Below are 17694 nucleotides of genomic sequence, written 5' to 3'. Positions count from 1 at the left end.
TACCTGCCAGCTGACTTTTTCTGGCACCTGATTCTTGACATTTTGCCTCGCCTTGCATTTTCCACTGTGCCTCTGCATGCTGTTACCATTCACCTTGATACTCAATATCATTCCATCTATCTTAGTCACCCTTGCCTCCCCCGCACCCCTTTCTTCCCCATTTTCCAGATTTAGACCTGACAAACTAAGGATCTGCATCCTAAACAACACCTGCTTTGTTTTTTTTGATTCCCCATTTCCAGGTTGTGACAGGTTTATTGTGCATTTTGTGATTTCACTGCATCTGCTCCGTTTAGTTGAATGGCATGCAGCCACCCTGCGAAAAAAAGAAGTTAATGTTAGGTTTTAAGATAGTTGGGTTTGATGAGAGAGATTCTGCATGACTGCCTCAGCCTCTCGGCTAGAGGAGCCGTCTCTCCAAACGTTGACAGCTGTAAGAAAGGAGATGAATAGGTTCAAAATGGGATGTTCAGCCTGTTCTCTGAGATATTCTTAACAAACCTTATATAAGGGCTGAGTTATAGGTAGCTCTGTTTAAATGTTACCTTCCCTCTCTCTGTTTTTTGTTTGGATGAGAACATCATGTCGGAAATGTTAAACTGTCACATTTTGGCAATGACTTTGACAGGATGTGCTTAAAAGAGAAAATGTCCGTTATCATGTGGCTAACAGAATGATAATTTTGAGTCTCCCTCCCACACTAACATTACCATGTGATACTTAACGAAATCAAAATGATGAGATATATGTCTTGCTTCTGTGCCATAGGACAAGAATAACATATGTATGGATTTCCATATAAGCACTGCATATCGCATATGGATCAATAAAGTATTTAATAGTTTGATGTGTAACCTTTTTAAGTATATCGATTTGTGCAGTGGTCTGCATGAGGGCTCAATTTGGAGTGTATTGACTGTGGTGTTGTTGTGATATGTAGAGGGAGGGCCTCGGGCTCCGGGCAGACGCTCTCAACGCCACAGTTATTGACCCTCTTGACCTTCTCCCTACAAAGACAATATAGGCATCTCTATAGTGGTCCTATTATATTGTATCAACACTGCAGTGATATAAACAGAACCAGTCAGTCTGCATTTGTTAGAAACAGGATTGCTTAAAATGCTTCTACTTACAGCCTCTTAAACAGAGTTCCCAATAGAGTTTATCGAACCTCAACACTGATAAAGAGCCTTCTATTCCTGTAGCACTAAGTATTGAAAGTTGTTAAGTATTACACTGAATGCTTGGTCAGTCTCTTATTTCTAATTGTTTGTATTCTTTTAAAAATGCAGCCTGACTTATGTATATCAAGGCATTGTGTTCTCAATATTTCATGAAACTGCTTATTGGCTATATAAACACACATATTCCAATATCTAAACATAAGTTGTAACCAGTTATCACGATTTAAAATGGATTGAGAAAGTCTATTTAGACAGTGACTAACATTACAGACAGATCTAAGTTGATGTTTTCTGAATCATCGAATTATGAATATTTGCTTAATTTGATGCAACAAGATAATATAAAGGTTAAAGAGGAGTAGATCACTAGTTTGACAATGTTAATGTTTAGTTTCTCTGATATTTCTCTGTGGTGTCTGGACACAGGCGCTAGAGGTTTTTAGCTCGAAGTTAGCAATGGTTAGCTTGATACATGACGTTTGACATGTTCTCAGCCTCATCGTTTTCTGATGATCAATATTTTGATTGATTTGTTTGATTTATTCATTTCATTTGTTCATTCAATCAGATTTAATCTAACACTCAACAGGTCAAAATAAATGAATGCAACGGGTTCATAATCAGCATTACTGCATTTTTCTCTATAAAAAGGTTTTGCAAATTCTCTAAGAACGGTTGTGCAATGTTCTTCTTATCTGTTTTACATTCTCACACAGTTCAGTTCTTCAGTACTAGACTCCTGATGCCTTTAGCTGTGTGCATCGATCACTTGACCTTCACCTCGGTGGTCATAGCAGTCCATCGAGAGTCTCCTGCTTTCCCCGGCTACTAATCTTTGTCTCCTGGTTAACTTCGTATTTAACAAACTTTTACAAACAAATGTATTTCTGAAACACATATTGGACTTTTTCTTCTAACACCCCTGCATTTAAATAGTTTGGTTTATGTTGTTGGATAAATCTATATTTTATAGAATAACATTGTCATGTGTGAAAAGGTTTTAATATCAGGTATCTCAGAAATGTATAATCTTTTATAAAAATTCTGGACGATCCCAGTCCCACTTCCCCAAATATCCATTTAATTTTCATAAAATTTGAAGTTAGATTTAAAAGAAAATCCACTCTATCTGATCTTTATCACGATAAGTGCTACCACTTGTTGAACTTGTGACTGTGCTGCAAAAAGTGTTCACATGGTTCAACTTAAGTTCAATTTAATGTGAAGAAGAACTTTGTTTCAACTTGAAATTTAATAATAACAATTAATCATTTATAAAACATGTTTAACTAAGGAAATTTGTCAAAAATACATTTCCACACTATTCTAATTACACTTTAAAGATAATATAACTATATATCAATGGCCATGGTCATGTTGGATTAACTCAGATATATAAGGCAAAAACTGTACCTATATTTTTAACTTAAATGCCTCAATGTTTGATTAATGGTTTGACAGTCATTTCCAACCTCAACTCTTCACTGTGTACAGTTTCTATATTTCAGTTTCACCGAGAAGTAAAGACAATTTGAAAGATTATTCGCAGCATCTTTTATATATACAGATACAAATTTAATACCTTCTTGACAATTTTATTATTAGTATGAAGATCCATGGTTTAAGACACACAATGAGTTTTAACTCTCAATCAATGCATGCTGGGAAGAGGTAATACCTTAGTTTTGTTTCTCTCTTCATTTAATGAGTTAAGTGAACCTTTAGCAGTTCATTCATTCAACTCATTAAAAAGGCTTCAAGGTAAAACAACTCTTGTGTAAATGTTAGAAAGTAAACGAGACATGATACATTGAGCTAAGTACATATTTATTCAACTATATTTAAATTATGTCAATGAGAACATAACCCTAACCCATAAATGGAAATTTTGAATTATTTGTAAATTATTCTAGACACATTTTAATTTAACTTGACATGTTTGATATCTTTCGAGAGCTTGACTTCAATTTCAAATAAAAGTTTATAGGTTTGTGTGCAACAAAGGGTTGAAATAATGGACCCACCAAGAGGTCTGTGTAGTGGAAAAGGCAACATGTCTGATATAATTTCCCCAGCATACCCTGTTTAAACTGTGCAGCTGTGAGAAAGTTGAGCAGCTGGACGAGATGGGAATCGGTGAGCAATATCGCATCTCTTCAATTCTCTTATCGCCCTTTCCTCCCATCTCTCTCTCTCTGTCTGTCAGCCTTCATGGTTTCTTTCTGGCCTCCCACTGCTGGTGTATCAGTGCAGAGGTAAGCAGCGTCGCCTGGCTAGAGGTGACCCCCTGGACCCTATTAACATCACACATACTCTGAGTGGCCAAAACACCAGCCCCGAAATGAACTCCCCTCTGCCACCATCGTTGCCAGAGCCCACTGCTGGGTGAATTAGATTGCAGGCTTTTTAATACAGCTTTTAATGGTTTATAAATTGCACGTAATGATTCCTCTTTTCCTCTCTCTCTCTCTCTCGCAGTGCTTTTTATGGCCTCTTGGCTTTCTCAGGGAGTGGGTGGGATTTAATATGTGGTGGAGGAGGCAGAGTGAGGAGTTGAAACTAGACCTGCTCGGCAGAACTCTCCCTGCCCTTAACGCTTCCCCAGGCTACGGAGATGGGAGTCTCGGAGATAATGCTGGACACTGATACATTCTGGCTGTAGCACATAACGGCTGGGACATGACAATACCGCATGACGGAGTGGTCACCAGAGAAGTGAGAATTATCCGGACTTGTGTTCGGTGGCAGGTAGAGAGCGGGATCAGAGGTGCGATTTGTGGGAGAGGCCTCACCTCAGGGAAAGACAAAAATATGCACATCCCAACCAGACTGCGAAACCAAAATATGAAAAAGGACAGAGCAGAACATTCGTAATATTACCCAAGTGTAAACATTAATGTATTTTTACACCTTACCAGTGCAGCACAACCACCGTACACCTGAGTAAAATCATCCAGTGCCATCCAATATTTTGTGCCTGTACACCCTCTCCTCGGGGATGTGTACCTGAACTCCCTTTTGTGCTGCTGGAACAGTGGATGTTCTCCAACTACACTTTTTCCCCCACATTGTCTTTGCAATACAATATTTTTCTTTTGCAGCATTTTAGTGTTAACTGGTTCTTTTGTTATTGCTCCAGAAGAAGAAACATAAAGCAATGTAAAATACAGTGATACTCTGAGAATAGGTTGTAATACATTTAAAAGTAATCAGGCATTTATCACGCATATCAAAATAGAATGCATCTTCTAATGTTAAATTCATTCCAACACTTTCCTTCACTGGCAAACATTCGGCCTCCCTAACAGTCTAGAGACTGGTAATTACAGCAGTGTGGGAGGTTTTCAATTCCTAATGCGGCACAATATGAACAGTGGCCAGCATAAACGCAGTGCTTTCCTTGATGGTTCTTTGGCACTAAGTGAAATTCCAATTAACTGACCTAAATGTCTGCAGGGAGTGTTTGTCTGAGAGTGTGGTGAGAATGCAATTATGTTTTCCATTTTGTGCTCGGACGTCATCTGTCTAACAGCAGCAGCAGGAGCAGCGGCAGGAGCAGCGGCAGCGGCAGCAGCAGCGGCAGCAGCAACTTCTGGTGGGTGCACGTGTTTTAGGGGCAGTTTTGTCAAGCTGTACTTTCACTTCTCCTTTCTGCAGCTCTGGAAGCGTAAAATGTGGCTCATTATGTGTTTCCAATGGTCCACCGGACTGCAGAACTGAGGGAGCAGTTCTGAGAGAACAAGAGAGGAATCATTTACATTGTGTGCAGTGAAGCCCTCAAGGTAGCCAGGCTCAGCCAGACTCCTTGTCACGCAGTCACTGTCATATTGAGGTGTAACATCGCTAACGACTTCAGTCCTATGAGCCTCTTAGGAAGCGAGACAACAACATGGAGAATATGAGAATATGCCCCCGCCCCCGGGAAACAAATTAATGTCCCTGATCTCCATATGTGCATTTTAAGATGTTTGGAGGTCAGTAATCCATGAGATTCAGGTTAAATGTTCCAATTAAGTTGGGCCCATAAGTTCCACTGTAATTACCGAGGAACATATATCTCAGTGGTAATCAGGCCTGCATTGTTTTAAGAGCACAGAGACAGAATGCTCCTCCTTTCCTGGGCCCAGCTCTCAAAAACAAGACAAAAACAGAGAAAACGTTACCTAAAATAAGCTAAATTGTCTGCCAGCCGATCAGGAAAATTTTATTTGACAATTACAAATATAACAACTGCACGAAAAGCATATATTTTCATTATTTAAGGTATTTCATCTTACTTTGATATAAAGTTTTTGCAGTGTTCCTGCTCTTCTCCTGTCTGCATCAACTTCTCCCTTTTCTTTCCATCTTCTCATCTTGTTCTGTGTCTCTTCTCTTTCCAAAGCCGAGCTTTGATTGATGCGTTTTCATTTTTCGCCTGTGTCAGTGAGGAAAGTAATGACAGGCTCAATTCATATTTATATGCAAACTTTAGCGGCCTCCACTAGGAAATTCTTGCAAGTAAAGTCAAAATATAGAGCAAAAAATATATACCTCAGGTTAACAAACATTTCAACTGTTTACACCAAATTAATTGGAAAAACATGTATTTTAACTTTTAAAACAAAATTGAAGCCTGATCATCCCATATTCAGGGGCTGCCATCTTGCCCCGGTGATGTCATTTGGAGCCAGTGTATTTACAGAAGTGATTGGGGAGTGGAGCCGAAGTATCAAAGTCATTTACTCAACCAATAACAAGTCAGTCCCACCTGTCAGTCATTACATCTCACCCATAGATTGTACATAAAGACAGACGACATCTCAATCGCCGCCTGGTGGCTGGCTGCAGTATTGGTCATAAACAGGTTACAAGCAGGTCAGGTTTATGAATTGTACTGCAGCCAGCCACCAGGGAGCGACCAGGATGTTTTGGCTTCACTTTTGGGGGAGCTGTTACATCATCCATTTATTATAAACACTTATACAGTGAAGCTAACTATGTGGCATTGTGATGGATGGCCACTGTTTAATGTAGCGTGACTGCACAGGGGCTATTTGTCAGCTGATGTCTGGGGCTGAAAGGCATTGAACTACAAGCAGTCTGCTAGTGCCTGTTCAGTTAGCTGACATAATCAAAGCCTCATTGTGTTGAGTAAAGATTTTGTAGAAACAACAACATCATTTATAGGGTTTTAAGCCAACTACTTCACGATTTTTACCGTATAAACCTTTGAAAAAATACCAAGGTAACCTCATTGGTGAGTATGGCCATGGGTGCCATGGGTAGTGATGAAAAAATACCTGCTACCAAACTACACTATCCAACTGAGAACAGTTGGGAGTGCAACCCTGTGTAACTGCCCCATGCTGTGCTTTAAAGAATGGTTCAAAACAATTTAGTTTATCAAAGAGAGACTCCTGCCCTACTTTCTCCAGCTTTCTCTGAATTCTCAGCTATTACCAACGCTGCCTGCAGACCTTTGCTGGGATGAGAACGGCTCCAGAGACAGAAATTTGTCTATATAAATAAATACCCCTGTGTTTAAATTCCCTGTTCATTTTTAAAAAACATATGATTATCATATTGTCTGACTTCTAATAATTGTACAGGCATAGCAGGGATTTGAAAAAAAAAAAAATCAAAAGACGGGAGATGAAGAGGAGAAGGATGAACACGACGACAAAGGGGGATGTGGTTTCCAAAGGGCAGACAGCGTGGATAAAGGTTAAGGAAAATAGGAAACACAGAAACACACAGGTACACTCACACAAAAACATGAAGAGAGAGAGATAAGGAGCGGTGAAAGAAAATGCTGATCCATGCTCCCTGTCTGGGAAGGCAGAAACAGAACATTGATTCTGCAAGATCCACAAATGAAAAATCCATGGGGGTAAGGAACTCTTCGGTCCTGCGGCAGAGACAGGGCACCGGCGGTCAGGTTCTTGTATCGCAACTGACACCGAGCCCGGGCCTCTCACTGGGTGGCAGTGGACAGTGCTGGATCAGCTGGACAGGGGCCAAAACCAACCAAACCAGCAGGACGCCTGCTGAGAACAAGATAAAAAGAGGAACATTTAGTTTGGGGCTTCGAGAAGAATTCAAACAGAGCTTGTCTTTGTGTGGTTTGAATGAAACCAAATTAGTGACGTAGTTTGGGGAAAAATACAATTTAAGACAACAAAAAATGTAAAAACATACTGGAAATTAATCATAATCGGTGTCATGAAAATTCTCAAGCTAAAGGCATCTGAACCAAAATGTATTATTTTAGGTACAACACAATCTGTGCTCATATTAGAAAAAGACAGATACCTACCCAGGATACCTAAAATTGCAGTTCTACATTCAACAACTGGAAGTCAAATATCAACACTGTTATTATAGAAAAGAATAACCTATAAATTCATAAATCAAGAACTGAAATATATGAATTGATTGAGTAAATGTATTAAATATGAAACACAACGAAATGATGAAACAGAATTCTGAAGTTCTGTCTGTTTCATTCTAAATTTATAAAGATGCAACATGTATGATGATGCAGTACATGTATGTGTGTAGATGTATGTATGTGCATGCACGATCATACTAACTTCATATTTCTTTCATTCCTTTTTTGTTTCTTTGTTATTATCAGTATATACATATATATATATATTCTTTTATATTTTATATATATTATATTTATTTATTCACAAAAAAAAATGAATAGTGTAAGCCTTCTTTAAGAATGATAAATATTATAATAGCAAATGTAAAATTGTGACAACACTGGCAGTCCCACAATAAAGTATATATACATATTACATAATGAGCCTGATATTTGATGTTCTTGTTTTGGTTGCCTGGCATTTTGATCACATTAATCCCTAACTGTGCATCTGACCATTGTTCCTAAAACTGAAGAAAACATGGTCACTCCCTCTACCTGTAAAGAACTGATAAAGAAGCCGTGCGTCGTTATCTGTGGTTCCATTTGAACTCCCCCCATTAAACCAGGGCACAGGATTCAGGCTGGGGTGAGGGAGGTCCTTTTTTTTTCTCATTACAACCCACTGTCAGTACACGTACACGCCACAGAGGCACTAATCTTTACCCCTGATATGCTAATATGCCGCCACCCCTGCGCCCCACCCCCGCCACTCAGATGGCAGCCACACCTAGGTGCAGAGAAGGGGGAGGCGAGAGGAAGTCATTAAAGCACACCCTGCAGGAGCCTGCCTGGGCCTCGGCTGGGTGAGATGGGCAGCAGCACTTTGGTTGTGTATTCACAGGGGGAAGAAAAAGAGGAGTCTCCAGGGAGCGCTCGATCGCTTTAGTTACTGGCACTGCTCTGGTTCCCCCTGGGGTAGTCCCAGTCCCCAGCAGACAGGATAGCAATCAGACACGCAGGGTGTGGGGCAGGAAAGAAATGTTGTAGTCCCAGTGTGTGTGTGTGTGTGTGTGGATTTGGGAGATTAAAGGTGACAGTCGTCGCTTTGCTTAGACCTGCTCACCTGCCACCAACTGTCAGTAACCAAATCTGCTCAGTGAAGCGTACTGCACCTGTCAGCAGTTAGTGCGCGTCACGGCGTGTGTGTGTGTGTGTGTGTGTGTGCAAGTGAGGAGACTTTGAGGGTGCACGTCTGGCTCTTTCTGCCATCTCACCTGCATTTATGCTGATGGATGTAGCCTAATGTATATCTTCTCAAAAGAGGTACTCGTTGCATCCCTGTGCCGCTTTCGGGGGAGCCACACTCCGTCGGTTGTGTGCTGCTCTTACGCATGAACCACAGTGAAAAGCAACGATGTGCGTGTTTGAATTCCTGCATAATCATTTCAATTGATGCTGTGTTTTGTGGCACTTCAAAACCTACAGATTAACATACTCTTGAACAACATTTTCCGACTGGTTATGTATTGGTGTGTGTATTTACATTTATGCGGGGAAGCGAACAATCGATGACATTGTTTGTAGCATTCTTTCCTCCCTACTTCAAAAACTGCGGATTAACATAATTCAAATAAATATATCTACAGTATCTGTGGTGTTACTGTGAGAGGAAAAGAGACAGAGACGGACACACAGCATTTCTCTGCCTGAAGCACCTTAACTGATCATATATGTCTCCTATCAAAGGCTATGAGCTGTTTAATAGTTTGAATATAACCTCTTCATTTGTCACAGGCAATAATCACATTGTAACTCAGCTTTAATGGTGATGTGCAGAACCATAATGTGAATTCATACTGATTACTGTCTGCGCATGTGTGCGTGCATGCGTGGGTGGGTGAATTTTCCGCGAGACAAGGATCTCCGCACATCCCTTATTAAAGTTGGATATTATGACAACTCAGTTTTTTGACACATATTAAAGACTGTATCTCATCTTTAAAGGCCCTTTGTGTTTTTGGGTTGGGTTGTTTCTATTTTTTCCCGTGGAACAAAGTTACTGTTCCTGACGATCTCAATCCAAGAGAGGATCCTTGGAGGTGCAAAATTGCACTGAAGACAAAAGGGGGGAAAAAATGTTTAGACGAAAGCGATGCAATACATTCTAATGAGCTAACAGGAGATGAGTGTTGCATTTATATGCCCACTGCATTCAAATCCCTACCTCATAACTGCATTCGTTGTAAATAAATATGAGCAATCAGCTAAGAACGGCAATAAAGAGCCCATAAAGTGCTGCAAACAGTGCGATGGGAGGAAATTGCATTTCAGCACAGACAGACGGACAGAAAGAGAGAGAGGAGAAGAAGGCAGCAAAATATACCAAAGAGAAGGACTATAATCTTTTTTTCTTTGACCTCTGTATCTAAAGACTGAGTGGAAGGTCAGAAAAATATAAAAAGGTCGTGGTATTTGGACCATTTGAGCACAACCCTGGTAACAAAGAGCTAACAACAGGCAGCAGTAGTGGTCCTGGAAACAGAGAGAATAAGGGAGTCAGAGAGAGGTTAAAAAGAAGTGTTGTATCCTCGGCTTCCTCAGCCCTGCGGCGTGGGGTCACCTCAGAGACTGGAGACTGAATTACCCACCAGCCCCGGACGCTCGCAGGATCAGGCGGACAAGGGGAGAGGACGAGAGGAGTTAATGAAGGGAAGAGACAGTTCAGGTCCCCCAAGGGCCCTGAGGCACCTGCCCGGCCAGCTCCCACCAGCCCAACCTTCTCTGATTGGCTAATTATCAACATGGATTTAGCCCAGAGTCAAATCACTGATTGATTGGAGTGCTCTAAATCTCTCTTTGGTCTCTCGCTGTTTCTCCTTGCTATCGCGCTCCCTCCGCGGAAACACTCGGCCGCAAGAGTCCCACTGCGGGGACGTGCGGCACAGCGGTAGCACAGCAGCAGCAGGTGACCGGTCCTTCTGCAGTGTTGACACATGGCCTCAACTGCGGTGATTTCATACCTCTGTGGACACAATTAATTTGTTAAGTGCTCAAAAAGAAATGATTTGACTCTACAGATAATTGCTTATCATAGCCTAATAACTGACAGAACATTTTTCAAATGGGAACGAGGGAAGAAAGGCCACAGTCTCACTCATCCTGGGTCGACATAATTCCAGTAATAGATGTTATTTGCCTTCACCACGGAGGAGGTGTAATTACATAAGTGTTGTTATGTTTGGTTATATTCATTCATCAGTGATTAAGTAGCGCCTGGTCCGATTGGGATCTCGTGACGGGTTCATTCAACTTTACTTTAAAAGCCAAAGGGAATATATATGCTGTGCAGCTTATGAGCGTTGGCATTAGTCATGCCTGTTAATGCGGCTGCTGTTTCTTTTTTTTTCCTACCCAGCGGTAAACTTGTTGAATTCTGCGTAATCATTCTAAACCTGATATGCTCGCAGAAATTACTCTTCTGTTTGGAACTGAAAGTCATTTATTCCGACAATGTGAGCTGACATGGTTTATATCAGAAGGCACACGACAGGAGTTTAAATTTGGATATTTGAATTGTGTCTATATAAGAGTGTGTAAAAAGCTTCCCTTTTATTTCCTTATCTGCCTCCAGTTCAAACTGAGAGCAGGAGACGTCGGGTTCCTCTCGCTGAAAGAACAAGAGATGAAGACGTAAACAAGCTGAGCACAGGTTGCTAGTAGGTACGTCCCTACATTTTTCCATGTGTCGGATCAGTCAGATTCTTGGCTCTGAACGTATCTCACAGACGAACGGAAACACTTTGCCCGCGCACAAGTGAGCTTCACCGGGAAGTCTGACTCCTGATTCCCAACAGATGCTGACTGGCTGAGAAAGAAGAAGGACGACGAGAGGTGATCGTCCGCACAACTGCTCAGGATGTTGCTGTGGTGCATCCTGGGACAGGACATCTATAGCAGAGGCCCCCGGGGGAGGCTGGGGGGGGGGGGGGGGGGGGGGGGGGGGGGGGGGGGATTAGTGGCGGCCTATCTCTTTAGAGCTGGGAATTAATTAAGTAATTATGACAGCCAGGCGGCAGGATGAAATATGCATGAGCCTTGATTGGGACTTTTGTGATTGTGTAATCTAATTTCAACCGGCAGACTGTCCTTGTCAGCCAGGTAGAACACACACACACACACACACACACACACACACACACACACACACACACATACACATACACACACATGCTATTACACACAGAACAATATTGCTTATACGAAACCAAAGATCACACTCACTGCTGGCAGAATGGGTAGTTTGAGTATTTCATTATGTTAATTAAAATGTAGTAATCAGTGTGGATTAATCACCAGAGTAACGAGGACTGAACAGCAGATTATATCTCTTCTCTCCTAATCCAAATAATTGTATTTCTAGAGGCATGAGATTAATATGTCAGCATCCAATAATTGATAATAAAATAAAAGAGATTGATTACGCACGTGTTTCACTCTGGAATTCTTCTGGAATGTGACAAACAGAAAAGTCTTTCGGTGTTTCTGGATGCCACAGGGGTTTCTGTTTCACTGCCTGTCTCCATTTTCTCTTTATTGATGGAGTTGAAGATGTGCGTGCAGCAAAGAGCCCCCCCCCCCCCCCCGTTCTCCTGAAAAATACTTCCTGTAGAAGACTCAATAGTCGCCACAGGATACACCAAAGGAAAGACTGTCGCACTCTCAGCGCACATGTGCAGCAATACAGGCCTTAAATGTGACCGCAAACATGCATGCGATGTAAACACGCACGCACACAAGGCGCAAGGAGGCTCCCATTTCCTATAAGTCACCTGCAAGTCTATCGATCCAGGTGCATCCACCTTCCTTTCATTTATTTAGTTTTTTTTCATATATTGATTTGTTCATCGACTTATTTGGTAAACTGCATCACACAGAGCTGGAATATCATGTTCTAGGTTTCAGCCTTTGCATCCATCCAGCACTTCCCCAGTCTTTGATAGTCTCTTCTTAAAATTCTGTGTATCAGCGTTGCCTTTAATATGCTTTAATTAAAAAGAAAGGGAGAGTATTCGTATAAAAGTGAGGCTAACCTAAAATAAACCGGAGCTTTTTATGTTTCACTATACGCTCTAGTTCACTGGAGCTGTTGCAGAGGGAACCTGCAGTTTTTAAACTAGTCCCGTGTGTTTGAACTCTGCTCAGAAGGCAGAACATATAAAGCAGAGAGATGAGAGGGTGGATACAGAGGGGAGCAGAGATGAAGGGCTGCCGTGTGCCCTCCGAAGGGAACCTGGGAGCCCGGGAGAACACTTACTCTACAGCGTTAGTTGTAACATTGTTCCTTTGTCTTATTAAGTCGCAGATCGGAGCCGCTTTGACGCCTGAACACGGGAGATGTGACAGGAGAAATAGTGCAGGTCTCGTCACTTCAGTTTCCTGCTGCTCGTCTCATTGTGGGATTACTTTCTTGAACTTTGTGTCGTTGAACTTTGTCAGATTGTTTTGCAGAGGAGGTCAGAATTCATAGAGATGGGGTTTCTGGGTTTTTTTGTTTTTTTGCCCAACTAACACCTACACTGCCTTGTGATCCTTCAAATACCAATCATGTAGAGGATGAGAGGAGCAGGTGCAGCACTGGTAACAGATGTCCACCTTTTCAACCCCTGTCTGTTCCACATAAGCAGGTGCGATACTTGCTCATTAGTTTCATCGTGGGTTTTGACCTGTCTTACACTATAGTGGCAGCCATTTTGTTCTGTCTGTGCTACACTGTAGAATTTTTCGAGAGATTAAGATCAATTTTATAACCTTTTAAAGATAATATTTTTAATAATCTCCATGTGGCATGAGAGGTGCTTTTATTTATTTTTTTGTAATAGATGCTATGTTTATTTTCTCAAAAGCCAACTTGATCCTACACATTTCTTATTTACTATGATATTACAGTCAAATCAGTGGTGTAAAGGCCTTAACATGGGTTAAAAAGAAAAGAAAGAAATCAATCAATATCCACGGTTTGTCTTTGGGCTGTTTATATCACACAATTTATCATCACAACAATTTGACCTTGTTCAACGCTGCCTAATCTCCGCTTCCTGATATGAGGCTTCTGTGGATTCAACCTCAACCGACTGCTCTGCATGGATTTGCCTGCACCACAAACGGATTTGCATCCCACAAAATGAAAAAAATAAAAACTCTACTGCCAGAGCACAAAGGTCAGAGGGAAAAAAAACTTGTGCATGGAAAGAAGATAAACTCATGATTGTCCCTGTTGCTGCTGGTTACTCCAACAACCTGCCAATACATTGATTACACCCTCCATTTACAGTTGTTGGTTGGTTGCAGTTTGTGGAAAGGCAGAACGCTGCAGGATGCATTGTTCTAATAGATGATTTCCTTTCATTCATTTCATTTTATTTAATAACAAACGTGTAATATCACTGCCGAGTGCAATCATACTCGTCAGTTTATTAGTGCTGGAAAAAACTATTATTTCCCTGCTGCCTTTTTTCCATCTCTTTCTCTCCTCCTCACTTTCCCTCTCTCTCCCTGTCTCCCCCTCCCTGCCAGTGCCGGCTCCCTCCTCCAGATATGAGGTGATATTGGTATGATGAGAGAGCATGTCCAGGCAAACAAAGCACGCCCACACCTGAGCTTTTTATAGGCTAATAAGATGACCACCGGCTGGCCACACTGCAGGGTCAGCTCCTGTGTTATCCACCCTCTGTCTGCAGAAATCCAACCTATTATTATCAACTTGATTGGTTGTCTAGTCAGACACCTAATAATAGTGTCCATTCAGCTCACATGAGGAATGTGGAAAAATGGTCACTTGGCTCTGTTGACTTCTAACTGTCCTTATCGCTGAGTGGTAAATCATAGTATTAAAGTCTTTTTGACTGACTGATGTTAGCTGTGTCCCAATTAAGGGGTCGCCTCCTTCAGAGGACGCAGTAAATGTGGCCCACGTAAGACGCGGTATTCGTGGGCCACGTAGCCCGCAAAAAACGAAATGAGACGATCTAGTCTACAGAGGAGGTCGCCTAGCAACAGACTTGCAGTTGGACACGATGAGAAAGTTTTAATCGCCCTTGGTTTTTTCAACATGCCCACCTTTAGCTGTCCGTTTGAGTTGAAGCCTGATGTGTGAGGATCGAATATTTTTTGGCTTGACAACGCCACGGGATCCACTCGTTGGAGCCTTCGTTTCTCTGCGATAGAAGCACGCATTTGTCCGCAGCACTTGGAGGAACCTTCAAAATTGGACAGTCTAGTCGCTCCGCTGTGATGCAATCGGTCTTCAAATGCAGCCTCCGAAGGTTGGCACTGAATTGAGACACAGCTATTGGGTTTTGAGCCACCCCTTTGTGCTGTGTTGCATCGTGGGATGCCACCGAATCCTGTCAAGGCTATACATGTGATGTGCCAAACAACACGTTGTGCAATGCAACAATTCACTGTGGGGATGTGTGAGTGAGGGTGATATTTCCTATTTTTGTCAGAAAATCTTGCAGTTTTCTCAAACATGTATAACACTGCTTTTGTTTTGTGGAAAGCTGCTAGAAACTTTTCAGGAGTGTCGCTCCAGAATCACAGAGATCTCACACCTCCCAGTACTGAGCAGTTCTTATCTAGCATGCTAACCACCCCCTGCTCTGTCTCACTAACAATTATCTGCTCGCGCAATTATATTAATCACCAATGACATACATATCATGCCAAGGCGGTGTTTTGTTTCCAGGGGAATGTTTTGCCTCAGTCTCCACCCATTCACCGTGGCAGGAAGAAGTGCAGTGGCGGCAACTCTCGAGTCTTATTTCCATCCAGAGCTGTCAGCGTTTCCCACCAGATCAAGGCTGTGATTAATAAAATGGGCCTCCTGTTCCCCTGCAGCCTATTCTCACCTTCTCCCTTTACAGTGCCTTTGTAGCACATGTTTCCTAGTGTCTGCACCTCTGTCACCTCCTCTCCTTATTCTCATTCTCTCCTTCTGGTTATCACTGGTTGCTCCCTGTCAGCCTTCCCCATCTGCATGAATAGGGAATTTCTCTTTTTTTCGACCCTTTCCTCTCTTTACTTGCGTCTGTTTTGCTGCCTCTCTGGAACTCCAGGTAATTGATGCATGGCAGACTCCCAGCCGCTGAGCAATCATTAGTGAGGTGAGTCAGGTGAGCAGCAGCAATGGATGATGAAGAGAGGGAGGGATGGAGGGAGGAACAGAGGACAACAAAAGTCATGTTTCCGCCCCGAGGCATTTCCCCTCGTATTGTCACAAAACTAGAAGGTGTTTGTGTACGACGCCAGTTGGTGGCATCTCCTGTGTTGGTGGTCATTAATCTAGACACATAAATGCACACGCCTACACACGCATTCAAGTGCATACAGAAATTAAGCTATAATGTTGCTCTGAAGTCTGGACTCGTCTCGCACAGTGAATGTGCTGAACCACCAATATTATGAAGTGTGCATAATGCTTCCCCCGTGAAATATCATCACTCAACAGTGCCCCGACGCCCCTCATCAAAAGCAAAATTTAGGTTTATAGTTCACATCAGGAATGATAAACTGACCAAGGCCCACAGAGGGTAGCAAACTCCCACATGTGAAGCAAACTGGAGGCTAGACTGGTGTACAGGATGTCTTTTTCCCCCTTGATCAATTTACTAAAAGTAGTTAGTTTAATATGAAACGACAGTAACATTGTGATTCCTAATAGCTGATGATTTGATCATCAGCTCCGTAGCTGCCAGTGCCTCGACTTCCAACAGATGTTGTATTTAATTAGTGTTTACACCCACTCCTCACTGCAGCACCAAGTCTCAGCACCTCATAACACTTCCGTTTACACACATCTTCCCCTCTCTCTGTTCCTCACAGCCCACGCTTTATAAACACGTACATGATTTCAAACACTCTTATTCCCTTTGGGGGGTTTCAAAAAGACTATGTGTAAAGTAACACACACAGAACAGATGTCAGCTGTGGGTGGTGAGATACATGTTGATCCATGCTTCTCAACATGCATTGCTCACTTTCTATTGGAGGACCCCTCATGTGTGCAACTTGTAGTCATAAACATTATCTAGGGTCGCTGGGGGGAATCTATATGTCCCAGCTGACACATATAGAGACAATCGACCATTCATGCTCACACTCTCACCTACGGTCAATTTAAAGTCTCCAATCGATCTAACCCCAATCTGCGTGTCTTTGGACTGTGGGAGGAAGCCGGAGTAAATGCAAATAACCCAGGCAGACATGGGGAGAACATGATACTCCACAGAGAAAGATCCCGGCCGAACCAGTATTCATGTGAAGCAACAGTGCCATCCCCCGCACCACCATACTGCCCATAGTCATACCCCTTATCTTAATATGAGTGGAGATGCGAAACTGTTGCCGCCTCCTCAGGGACTGGTTTCTCTTCCTTCACTCTCGCCCCTGTGTTCAGCACAGACGACCATCACGTTGCTCCTTGGTCCGCTGTTTATGAATGAAACCTGTGTCGGGCTGAGAGGTCATGGCCACTCTACCTAATTTAAATGTAAAAAGTTTTTAATTAATTTGGACGTAACAGATCTATTTTATTTAGATTTTATTTTTTAAAGTGCTGCTTCTGTAAAGTGTGGCACAGTTCTAAAAGATGTTAAAATCAGCTTGCAGACATATTGTCACATTTTCCACATTGTTCTGACACCTTTAATTTTGTTAACTTTGTCCACCCCTGAAGCAGAGGGTGAGCAGGGTTTCTAGGGCAACAATCAGTGTAATTGTCCTAAGTCTGACACATGCAATCTGCTAAAAGCCCTGAAGCCCAAAGGCCCAGGTGTACCCAGGGATTACAATGGTGGAGGACAGGTGAAGTCAATGCACACTGACAGGGACACACACACACGGACAGACAGTGTGCTCAAATACACATACAAGTACAAACTGTGGCACAACCCCTCTATCTGCACATGGTTACGTGTTATCATAAACAGCTGAATATTGGCTAGTTTCATTTTTACTCAAGTGTTAACAAGCTGAAGAAAGCTCATACCTTTAAATATTAAACGTCGTCCAAAATAATAATAACAATACAGAATAAAAATAAAAATCTGATGTTTTCATTGGTGTGTATTGATATAAATCATTTAGAGCATGGTGGAA

Source organism: Hippoglossus hippoglossus, chromosome 15 (genome assembly GCF_009819705.1).
Source record: "Hippoglossus hippoglossus isolate fHipHip1 chromosome 15, fHipHip1.pri, whole genome shotgun sequence".
Classification (NCBI taxonomy): domain Eukaryota; kingdom Metazoa; phylum Chordata; class Actinopteri; order Pleuronectiformes; family Pleuronectidae; genus Hippoglossus; species Hippoglossus hippoglossus.
The sequence above is the reverse complement of the archived record's forward strand: the minus strand, read 5'-3'. Positions refer to the sequence as shown.